Source organism: Schistocerca serialis, chromosome 11, assembly GCF_023864345.2.
Source record: "Schistocerca serialis cubense isolate TAMUIC-IGC-003099 chromosome 11, iqSchSeri2.2, whole genome shotgun sequence".
Taxonomy (NCBI): Eukaryota; Metazoa; Arthropoda; class Insecta; order Orthoptera; family Acrididae; genus Schistocerca; species Schistocerca serialis.
This window is the reverse complement of record NC_064648.1, coordinates 46,261,912-46,274,832: the sequence shown is the minus strand read 5'-3', so window position 1 is coordinate 46,274,832 and position 12,921 is coordinate 46,261,912.

Sequence of the window (12,921 nt, the reverse complement as noted above, 5' to 3'; positions counted from 1 at the left end):
TGCACCAGGAGCTAGTTCTTCTTTTGGTGATACCTCTACAGGCAGTGAGCTCTTCCATGTTGCAAGATGAATTGCCTCTGGTGCTTCCTCCAGTGGCACAGTCCTAGGAGAGAAACTCTTGCAAGATTTAAAGCATGATCTTGCTGCCTGATGACCGTACATAGGATGTCGGTGGTCATTTCCTGCTGTGTTCTCACATTGTCTGCAGCAGCGGCCCTCCAGATGTTGGGTGGGGCTATTCCAACAATCGGATACAATTTAAGCACTGTTGTTGGCTTCAAGCATCCTGAGATGATCCTTGCAGTATCATTGACCACAATATCAACTTGCTCAGCATGAGCTGAAGCCTTCCACACAGGAGCAGCATACTCGACAGCTGATACACAGAGCACAAGTGCAGAAGCCCTTACGAGGTGCAGGCAGGTTGGTTCACCAGCTGCTGCCAATCAGCTTCTTAAGTATCCCATTGCGAGCAAAGACTTCTTGTTCCACATTTAGACACTGCTGCCTGTATGTTAGAGCCCTTTCCAGTGTGACAGCTAGATAGACTGGTGTTGGGCAATGTTTCAGTTGCTCCTCATAATGTGATGTTCACCTTTTGCTGCGCTTTGCTGTTTCATAAGTGGAAGATGCTCACTTGAGTTTTACTGGGATTGGGCTTCAGGTGGTTGTCATCATAGTACTTGGAGGGTTCATCCATTGTTAGAGACAGTTTTCCCTCTACTTATTTAAAGGTTATCCACTGAACAGCTACTGCTGGTTTATAATCATAGATGAAGAGCCTAGTACTCGCTGGTAGTGGCTGAGCATTTGTGTAGATATTGTACAGTGCTGGAGCATGCACACTGCCTTGGGGGAGACCTTTAACCGTTTCCTTTGGTTCACAGTGTGATATGCAGCTGTTAGATCAACAAAAGCGACTTCAGTAATCTCACAACTCTCAAAACCATCCTCGATGTGCTGGGTTAGATTCGAGATTTGACTGCTGCATGATTTGCCAGCATGAAAGCCTGCTTGTTTTGAGATAGACTTCACTTTGAGGGTGGCACTGATTTGGTTAAGTACCTGCCATTCTAATATCTTGAAGGTGTGTGCTGTATCACTCGCACACTGACTCAACGATAATACAGGACAACAGTTTTACCAGCACATTAAACTTGGACAGCACTGGCCAGTTAGCTGGCCCAAGTAACCAGTAGTGATGTGAACATTGGCAGTTATGATGTAAAAACAGATGAGCAGACGAAAATATGGCTTTCAATGTCATTTAATTTTTGAATAGAATGAAATAACACATAGCAAAATTCTGACAGTATGCTTCTTACAAGACAATACGGAAAACATAACATAATGTTGACAGTAGCTAACATAGTGATGTACAACTTAAACACAGGGCAATTTTTCTGCACCAGCTATGTGTAATGTAAAAGTGTATTGCAGGGATTTCACCGTATAGTTAAAATAGTGTACAGTTTAGGAACTGTTATTAGCTATGTTGATAACAAGGCATTCAACAAGAGAAACCATGGAGCCATTCAAGCATCACTATTTTCCTCCATTTTTTGTGCATGCTTTTCTGCATCCTGCCAGAATTCAACATTGACATATGACAAAGCTTCGTACATTTATTCCAGTACATCTGGGAGCTTAAATTTCATGTTATTTCTCACAAAATAACCTTTAACTCAATTCTGTTTAGATTGCAGTGGTATGGTGGCAGCTATAAAAATGCAGCAGTTGTATGATATGCACAGTGTCATGAAAACTATTGTTTTCCATATTTCTAACAAAGCTTATCACTCTGGCTTGTTAAGATGTAATGTAAAATGGTGGATTTAGTCCCAATAAAGAGAATTTGATTTTTCATTTTTGCCCCAAAAATTTATTTTTAGTGTGTTCTTAATTTAAACACTCTTTAATAGCAAGTTTTATGCAAAATATCGATAATTACAGTTTTATATTTGCAATGAAAACAGGAATATGTGTGGTTAGAAACAAGAAGAAAAGAAGGGAAATGATGATTAAATGAGTGTTAAATAGCATACATTTGATGAATTTTATATTTAAATGATCTAGGAGAATTCTATATTTAATTAATCTATGTAATCAAATTGAATTGGGGGGGGGGGGGGGGGTGTCAGTGAAAAGAGAAAGACTAGAGCAAGCTTCAAACCAGTGATCAATACAACATCCAGCCACAATTCTTTAAGGCTAGCGATTCAGCCATGCAGTTCATTCACAAATATACCTTAACTTCTGTAAATAAAATCCCTCAGAAAAATTCAAAGCCAATTTCCTCTCTGAACTTGTGAAAAGTGTTAAGAACAACCAGTTTTTGGCCACTTTTTAAAGGTGTTCTGTTTGTCTAGTTTAGTATGGAGCAGGAAATTGCATGAGCAATTTTCACTGTATACACAAACATCAAAAAAAGTTTTGCATCACCCTGGTTGCCAGAACTCTTGAAGATAGATGTTGACTGTGGATATTGTACCACAAACACAGTCCCTTCACTATTCGGAGATGTCACTAAATCTGCTCAAAGATGTAAACAACTGTGCATGAGCAGCGCCTATTAAATGGAGGGGGTCCGACAGCCCATCAGTTCCAATCATTCCACCAGGAATGACGTACACGACTCGTGTTGTTTGTAGTTCAGCCATACCTAGACAGTCAATAACACGGTTCGATCACATCCAAATTGTTACTGTGTGCCAAGAAGGGCTCTCAACAAGGGAAGTGTCCAGGCATCTTGGAATGAACCACAGTGATGTTGATCGAACGTGGAGAAGATACAGAGATAATTGTCAGTGACATGCCTCGCTCAGGCCACCCAGGGGCTACTCCTGCAGTGGATGACCGCTACCTACGGTTTATGCCTTGGAGGAACCCTGACAGCAACACCACCATGTCGAATAATGCCTTTCTTGCACCCACAGGATGTCATGTTACAACTAAAACTGTGCGCCATAGGCTGCATGATGCACAACTTTAGTCTCAACGTCCATGGCAAGGTCCATTTTTGCAACCATGACACCATGCATCATGGTACAGCATGCCGAATGGACCGCTGAGGATTTGCATTATGTTCTTTTCACCATTGAGTGTTGCATATGCTTTCAGTGAGACAACTGTTGAAGGCCTGTTTTGAGCCAATCCGATCAGGTTGAATGGACATACTGTCCAGCAAGTTCAGCAAGGTGGAGGTCCCTAAAGTTTTGGGGTGGCATTATGTGTGGCCGACGTACTCCGCTGGTGGTCATGGAAGACGCCATAATTACTGTATGATACGTGAATGCCATCCTCCGACCCATAGTGCAACCATGTTAGCAGCTTATTGGCAAGGAATTCATCTTCATGGATGACAATTTACGCCCCTATTGTGCACATCTTGTGAATGACTTCCTTCAGGATAATGACACTGCTTGACTAGAATGGTCAGCATGTTCTTCAGACATGAACCCTATTGAACAAGACGCGGGATTTATGGACAACATGACCCACCAACTACTCTGAGGGATCTATGCCGAATTGCTGTTGAGGAGAAGTACAATATGGAGCAACAGTGCCTTGATGAACCTGTGGATAGTATGCAATGACGAATACAGGCATGCATCAATGCAAGAGGACGTGCTACTGGGTGTTAGAGGTACCAATGTGTACAGCAGTCAGGACCACCACCTCTGAAGGTCTCGCTGTATGATGATACAACAAGCAACGTGTGGTTTTCATGAGCAATAAAAAGGGCGGAAATGATGTTTATGTTGATCTCTATTCCAATTTTCTGTGCTGGTTCCATAACTCTCAGAACCTAGGTGATGGAAAACTTTTTTTGATGTGTGTATTAACAGCACAACAATTAGAGTACAATTAGTGTGTACAGAGACTGTGGTGGTACACAATTTTTGCAATAAAAATTACACAGCTGAGTTGTATTTTAGAAATATGAGGGTGGCGTGTAAATTTCTCAGAATCATTACGAGAGGTCACCGCTAGCCCAACGAGCTGTTTACATGATATTCATTGTACTGTTGCATGTAAACACGTGCCACATCAGTGCTTTTAGAAGAGAGCTGTGGCAGTGATGTGGCTTTGTTGTTGTTTCCACGTAGTGATTTGTGAAGATAGAAAAAAATCAAGATTTAAGTAGTGATTAAGTATTTCATAAAGAAAGGTATGAAAGGAAACAACATTCACGCTGATTTCCAGAATACATGGTGGGGGGCAGGAAGGTGGGTGGGGGGCAGCCTTTGCTCCTTTATATTAAACTGTGGACAAATGAATTTAAATTTTGTCAGGAGAGCTTAGATGATGATCTGCGCAGTGGTCATCCAAGATGTGTCACTACTCCAGAAATCATTCCAAAAGTGCACAAAATGGTCATCGAGGATCGCCGATTGAAAGTGTGTGAAATTGCTCGTGCTTGCCAAATGTCATCTGAAAGGGTGTATCACATTTTAATTGAATAATTAGAAATGAAAAAATTATCTGCAAGATGGGTGCCGCGACTCTTGATGCTGGTTCAAAACTGCATCAGAATGGACATATTGGAAGAATGTTTGGCCCGTTTTAGCGGAAATGAAAAAGATTTCTTGCACCGGTTTGTGACCACAGATGGAACTCTGGTGCACTACTATACCCCAGAGACAAAACAGCAGTCAAAGCAGTGAAAACATGTTGATTCTCCACCACCAAAGAAAGCAAAGACTATCGCTTAACTGGGAAGGGGAATTCTGTTTGTAGATTATCTACCCACTGGGCAAACAATTACTGGAGAATACTATGCTAACCTCCTGGGCAAATTGCAATAAAAGTTTTGCAAAAAAGGCTGGGTTTAGTAAGGGAAAGTCATCTTCCATCAATACAATGCGCGCCCGCACACTTGCCGTTGCCAGGGCAAAATCACATGAACTGAGGTATGAACTGTTGCCACACCTGCCTTATTCACCTGATATTGCTTCATCAGACTTCCATGTCTTCCCAAAAGTGAAAATTTTTCTTGGAGCACGAAGTTTCACTTCAAATGAAGAACTGATAGCCAGAGTTGACATCTATTTTGCAGGCCTGAGGAAACTCATTTTTGAGAGGGGATCAAGGCACTGGAACATTGTTGGACCAAGTGCATTAATCTACAAGGAGAGTATATTGAAAAATAAAAATAGTTTTGGTGATATAAGTACTTTTTTCTGTTCCGTTCCAAGGGCTTTTCAAGCCATCCTTGTATGTTGATGGCAGTTAATACAACAGAAGATCTTGAAGTTTCATTTACAGTAACCTAGCAATAAGATATCTAATACATAAGTAGGACCTGCTTCCAAGAGAGTAAGAACACCAGTGTACATGTTCTATGGCTGCAGACTAATCATCGCGTTTGTATTTGTTTGCATCAAGTTTGTTCGTATGATGAACAAAGTGTAACACAAAGTAAATATGTACGCTGTGTCCATGTTTTCTTTGCCTTCTCCTATTTTATCTTCATAATTGAGCAAACACTGTAGATACATCATCTATTTGTGTGAATTTGTCAATCCGATTGTTCCTGTTTCAGCAGTTGGCAAAGGAAAAGAAATTGAAATAGTCTGCTGTGTATACTTTTCTAGAATAGAGTATACAGTGGTAAGTCACCACTATCAGTGCAGTATCAGCTGAAGAGTTTCAGAAAAGTACTTTTGTCTTGTATTTTCTAATCCTGCACAAAAGTGGAATTTCTCATACTATGGCCATTGAAAATTCGAGCTGAACATTTATGCCAGAGCCTCAAATGTAGGCACTAAGCATAGCCCCCCACCCAACATTCTTTTCATAACAGCTAGAAATAATCATGTATACATTAAACAGTGTTGTATGGAGTTTATAAAATGGGAATGTATAGAGATAGCTCTGTCATCAAGAACCTATCAGAATAGAAACTTGATGGCTTGTAGGGTCATACCTTTTGCAGATCTCTGGAAGATTTACTTAAGATATTATTGAAAATGAAGCAGGTATGTATTTCTCTGGTAACAACATCAACGACTTAACATTCAGTTAATTTTGTCTGCCATTAGTTCTGGCTTGAGGAGTTACAGAAACTTAAGGGGCCACTCCGAAGATTATAACAGTGGGGAGGTCATTATTCAGTGGATTGAAACAAACCACTTACAACTGATTGACAGTGTCAAACTCCCTGTGTCATTTAAAAATCCGAGATGTTGAAGAGGTTACAACTTGGAGCATAAAATATGTTGCACGTCTATATCAAACAACCAAAACAGGAAAAATATTTTTCAAGTAATGTACATGTTCATCTGCAAATGTCAGATTTTCACGCAGGTATAAAATCCAAAAAGCAAACCAGAAGATGTTCCATAGCATAATAGATAAAATAGTACTGAAATAACACCAGCAACAAAGTTCTAAGACAGTCCATTCCAAGAGGCTGTAGGTGCAATTAGCTCAAGGGTTTATCATGAGAAATGGAACACAAGCTATAAAGATATGTATAACTATTTAAAGCTAACCCCTTTGTGCATACAGGTAGTACTAGCTAACTGTTAATCAACTCAGTACAGATTGCCATAACAGCAAGTTGTATTAGAAAGGCAATGGAAGAACTGTAAATGGGAAGAGCAATTGAATCTTTGAGGTATCTCAACTGCAACACTCCATACTCTACAGGAGGATGTTCCTACCACTGCCAGCCAAATAGCCAGGCTCTCCTGGAAAACAGCACACCTAGACTGAAATCCTCCAAATTATACTTCAAAATATATAGGAACAATGAAGAAGAAGAAGAAGAAATACTAATACTTGGAACTCCTTCAGTACAGAAGAGCCAAACAGGGCACTTATACCAGGAGCAAAGTGAAGAAGGCTCAAAGACTTATATGATATTCTAGTACAACAAATTAAGTGTTTTGGAGCTAAAATATAACAATGGGTGCTAGAACTCGTTGTAAATTGCTTCATCTTCAACCAACACATTAACATCTGGGAGCAGACATGGGTAATAGCAATCTTAAAACAAGGAAAGCCAGTTAATAATCCTGGAAGCTCCTGACTCCCCCTCACCCCCCCCTTCAGCCCCACTCCCTCTGCTGCCTCACATCTGTAAAATCTATGAGAGAATTCTTCAGGCACAAAAGCACCATGTAACCCTTGAAATTGTGATGAAATCCAACCAACCAACTAATGTGAGTATTCCTGCCCTGACTGCCCCAAGCCTCAAGAGCCCCTTGTTAGCAATTTTTAATCAAACTGATGGTACCTAGCTCTGAACTAAACTAGTCTAACTGGTAAGCTCTTTTTGTGATATTCTTATTTGCCTTTTTTTCTGTTTGCTTTAAGCTTTTCATGCAGAAGTGTTGTATTCCCACAATTTATACTGTTTTTAATTTGTAATAATCCGATATGTTTGATTTCAGTGAAAGAAATTGTCAGAATTTTTGCCATTAGTACATTAATCAGGTTTTTTATATAAAAATATCTGAAAAACATTCATTGACATTTCCATTTTGGCTTCTGTTCCAGATTTACCACACTTCATTAAAAACAGATTTGCTTGTGGATTCCCTAAAGACTGGGAACTGTTAAGAAGAAAGTGGATCATGTTTTTAAAAGCAGGTATGTTAAGCCTCTTTGTGAATCAAGTACTAACCTGTGCTTGAAAGAAACATGATCTCTTTTTGTAATTATTTGATGAAGAAAAGAGAGGTGCTATCTCCAGTAAAGACAGATAACATGTACAGACTTATCATAGCAAAGAAACATGCTTCATCTGTTTCTACCATATTTTACAAATACAATGTATGGTTAAAAGGCTCTGACAGTGGGAGGAGGATTTGGGGGGGGGGGGGGGGTGGAGGAGAAGACTTTGTAGTTTCATCTTCTTTTTTCTTTGAAAACTAGTTGTATCTTGTAACTAATATAGTCACTTATTCAAACTGAAATTTTATCCTGCATTAGTCTAGGATTCTTTTGGTTTCTTTGTTGTGCTGTATTATTTGTGTTTATGCCTTGCATTATCATGGATGAGTCTGAAAATGAAGGAAGATGGTGAAATCTGGTAATGGCACATTGCCTATTCCTCTCATTATCATGGATGAGTCTGAAAATGAAGGAAGATGGTGAAATCTGGTAATGGCACATTGCCTATTCCTCTCATTATCATGGATGAGTCTGAAAATGAAGGAAGATGGTGAAATCTGGTAATGGCACATTGCCTATTCCTCTCAAATAACACTAAGGGGACTACTATAATTTGTATTTTGAGGGTGGGTGGATGGGTGAGGGGGATATCAACATAAGCTATACCAAAGGACCTCACAATGTTAATCTATTAATTGTAAAATGTAAATATGTTTAAACAGTTCATTTATATACATAAAATTAGTGATTAATGATGTACATCCAACCCAAGATACTTCAAACCTCATTGAAAGTAGTGTTCCATCACACACCCAACCTCCTCAGCATTATAGTCCATTCCTGTACCACTCTCAATCCCAATCACATCCCTTGGGAGGCTCAGGTGCAAGAGCTGCCCAGTCCCTCACCCAGCACTTCCTATTGTAGTCCTGTCACAGGCTTATCATATCCCTTCAGAGGCTGCCTTGCTGTGACAGCAGCCACCGTCATATACCAGCTCTGCTGTGATTGTTGCAGAGCTTTTTATATTGTTGTAGTTGCCAACCAGCTGTCTGCCAGGATGAATGGCCACCGCCAAATTGTGGCCGAGAGCAAAGTAGAGCTCTCTGTGGCGCAACACGCAGCTGAACATAACGTGCTTGAGTTTCATGGCTGCTTCACAACCCAAGCTATCTGGATCCTCCCCTCCACCACCAGCTTTTCTGAAGAGCACAGATGGGAGTATCCTTACAACACATTCTCTGCACCTGAAGTTATTCCGACCTAACCCTGTGGCAACATACCGTTCCCACACCCTCCATCTAACAGTTTTCACCTCCTCTATTCTGTCACCTCATCCCTACTCTTGTCTCCCAACCTCTTTGTTTGGCACCTTCGGCCAACACACCCACCCATCTTTCCCATTCCCCACTTCTCTCCCTTTTTGCTCCATGTTTCCACCCAACTCCCTGCCTCACAGCCTCCCAAAGCAACACTTGCCACCAGCCTAGTCCCTTGCATGGCCTGCCAGACAGGCTCATCTCTCCTCCCACATGTACACTGCTATCTCTTTCACTTCCCTTTCCCTGCCCCCTCCAGACTGCTGCTTCTCTCTTCTACGTGACAGTTGCATTCTGGCAGGAGCTGCCACGGATGGCAGTCAAGATGTGGGCATCAGGTGTGCCTACTTGTGTGAATGAATGTGTGTGTGTGTGTGTGTGTGTGTGTGTGTGTGTGTGTGTGTGTGTGTGTGTGTGTGTTTACTTTTCAGACAAACACTGTTGTTGAAAGCTAATGTGTAAATGTCATGTAGTTATGCCTGTTTGCAACTTAACGCATCATCTTTACAGTAAATAGCATTCTGTCCTTTCGTTATATTGTTGATATTCCAGCCTGGAGTTTTCATTGTTTAAAATTAATGCTTTAAATGTAACAGTATACTTGCACTATACTTTCACCTATACCATTCATCTTTTTCTGATGAAGATGGTGTCTGAAAGCTCATGTGTAAGTGTCTTTTAATTGTACCTGTCTGCAACACAATGTTTCACTTTTACAGTAAGTAGCAATTTTTTTTTTCTACATTGTTGATATTCTGACCTGAAGTTTCCTTGTTTGATATATTAAATTTAGTTATGATTACTTTAATTAATTAATATATTTAAAGAATAATTATTTTAAATGCTACATTTCTGATGGTTTGTGATTTCAACTGTCCTTCAGTAGCAATATTCTGTTGTCATATCCTCACTTTACCCTTCCTGTGTGTTTCTCTTCTATGGGTCAGAGCACATGGCTCTGGCAGCTGTTTCAAATCCCGTATAGTTTGTCGTTGCTGTATCTGTTGCCTGACATTTTTGTAATGGTCTCTACAGTTATGAATGCTGTCTTGCATTGTGTTTGCAGTGATTTTCATAAAAAGTTATTATTTTAATGGAAAATGGAAACCCAACAAGAATCTTCTACCAGTGATGTTATGGGTGGAAACATCAAAACTACAACTTTTCACGACACTTTCTCAATTTATGAAGAAAAAGGTGTGATCACCAACAATCTTTCTGTCTATGTGAGTCCTGTAGAAATAGCTAGGGGTCAAGCAATTGCAGAGCAGGCTACTGAAATTATGAATGATAATTTCATAGTAAATAACAGAGATATGACATTATACACTGAACCTAACAAACAAGATCATTATGAAGAGGTATGTGGTTGGTCTCTCTCTCTCTCTCTCTCTCTCTCTCTCTCTGGTTTGAATCCCACTGTTAAATTTTTTCCCTCTCCTTGCATTGCTATTGCCCATTGTTGTAATGTTCTCTTCGTCAGCTGTTCATAGCAGCCCATTGCACCCTGAAACCCTTCGTATGTTTCATAGCTGTTGAATGCAACTATGTTATTTTTAATAACAGGAATTTCCATTTTGGACGAGCATCAGCAAAATCATTGACTTTCTTCATATTGGTCAAGGGCATGACAGTATGAGAGGAATATCCTTTGATATTTTAGGCACCTGTAAGGGACATCCACATGCTACTACTCAAAAAATTTGAGCCAAATCAGTGAACCGTATCCTGCACCTTCTCCTTTGCAAGATTGAATACAGACACTAGATTCCCTCTGTTGATCAAGAACTGTTCAGTCACTTCTCCTCACCTTGTATGCCAAATATTATTGCTGAAAAGTTCTTTCACAATCAACATTCACATTTCATGTGTGAGAACGGTCTACTGCAGTTAGGGTAAGTTAGCAAAGATACAGAACAAACCTTTTAAAAATGATCTGTATCAGAGTTAACACAAGCACTTTTTCAAGACCAGTGATCATTTCTGGAATGCAGTCTTTGTTATAGTCTACATTTCACCATAATAATTTCACTTCATCTTCTCTCCGCTTTTCAAGTTGTCTGTTTCCCACTGCAATGTTCTCTTTGTCTGCAGGATTGTAGTGCCACATCCATTGAAGCATTGCAGACTAGTTTGTAACTAAAAAAATATACACAAGATAGTACAGAATCACTGTTAATGTGTAGTGCAGATAGAGTTCAATAACTAATGAAAAAACTTAATACAGTAAGTTTAGAAGTAGACCTACAAAACATGTAATAGAAAATGGTGCAAGTTGACAGCTGAGCCGTAGAACAGTTTAGTTTTCCTATTCAGATCACTTCTTGACTACAGCTGGATGGAGAGCTGAAGACAAACAGAAAGGACTGAGTCCCTGTTTTTTTTATTTTGCTCCTAAATACATTAAAAATTGTGACATGTTTGAAATTAAAGTTTACAATCAGTGTTTGTTACCAGTTTCGTCATAAAGCAGTGGCACATGGCCATTAAATTAAAAAACCTTTCAAACACTCGAGGGTTGTCCATCGAGCAATAAGGAGATACACATTGGGAATTACTATAAGATAAGAAGAAACATACCAATGGCTCAGGGAACAGACTTCAGTGGAAGATTAATTTGATAATGCTAACAAAAATGAAATTGAGTTGGACAGGACTTGTAGCCACACAATTTGGTTGCAGATGGACTGAGCAAGCTACTTGCCAGACTCTGCTAGACTAAGAACAGAGATGCTGAACTTGTAGATAATGGATAGGTAATGTTAAAAGACTTGCAACAACACCATGGAAGCGTATGGCAGAAATGGTGGTGTGTTAAGTCATAAATATCTTAGGATTTTTCACCAAATTGATATTTGGAATTTTATTTTTGAATTCATTTTCTCTCTTTACTCTTGTTTTGGTTGTGTTCAACTTTTATTGTCAACAAGGCTTCGGTATTTGTTTAAATCTAGTGATTTCATGACAATTGACCAAACATCAATAGTGAAACACATTGGGTCTGTGCCACTTCTCACTACTTTGTCACCTCTCAGCACAGTGTTTGGCACATAAATCACTAAAATGATTTCTAACGCTCTCCAATACTGGAAAATAGTGGAATAATGGAAGGAGTAAAGAAACTACACTGCTGAGGTAAGAATATGGAGCTGCCCAGGACAGTGTAGCTGTGCATGTATATGTGTTGCTTTGGGTTGCTTGAACATACTGTATCAGGTTTTGGCTTTGACTTGCGATGTAATGATGTTATGAAGTGCAATGTCATACAAGCATGAACAGAGAGAGAGAACAGAACATTGGATATATTTATTTAGGAATTCGTTCAGTTTTATTTTGTATAATTTAATTTAGGAATTACAAACATCAAAAAAAGTTTTGCATCACTTCGGTTCCGAGAGTTCTGGAACCTGTACAGAAAATGGGAATAGAGATCAAGATAAACATCATTTCTGCCCTTTTTATTGCTTATGAAAACTACACATTGCATGTTATACGACCATACAACAATTTGTTGTCCTGGAAGATGAATGCCTTACCAATATGCTGCCAATATGGTTGCGCTATCAGTCAGAGGATGCCATTCATGTATCGTACAGTCATTACAGCACCTTACATGACCACCAGCAGCGTTCACCAGCCCCACATAATGGCACCCAAACTCAGCAGGGAACCTCCACCTTGCTGCACTTGCTGGACAGTGTGTCTAAGGTGTTCAGACTGACTGGGCTGCCTCCAAACACGTCTCCGGTGATTGACTGGTTAAAGGCATATGCAACACTCATCGGTGAAGAGAAGGTGATGGCAATCCTGAGCAGTCCATTCAGCATGTTGTTGGGCCCATCTGTACTGTTCTGCATGGTGTCGTGGTTGCAATGATGGACTTCTCCATAGATGTTGGGAGTGAATGCTGCACATCATGCAGCCTATTGCACAGTGTTTGAGTCGTAACATGACGTCCTGTGGCTGCCTGAAAAGCATT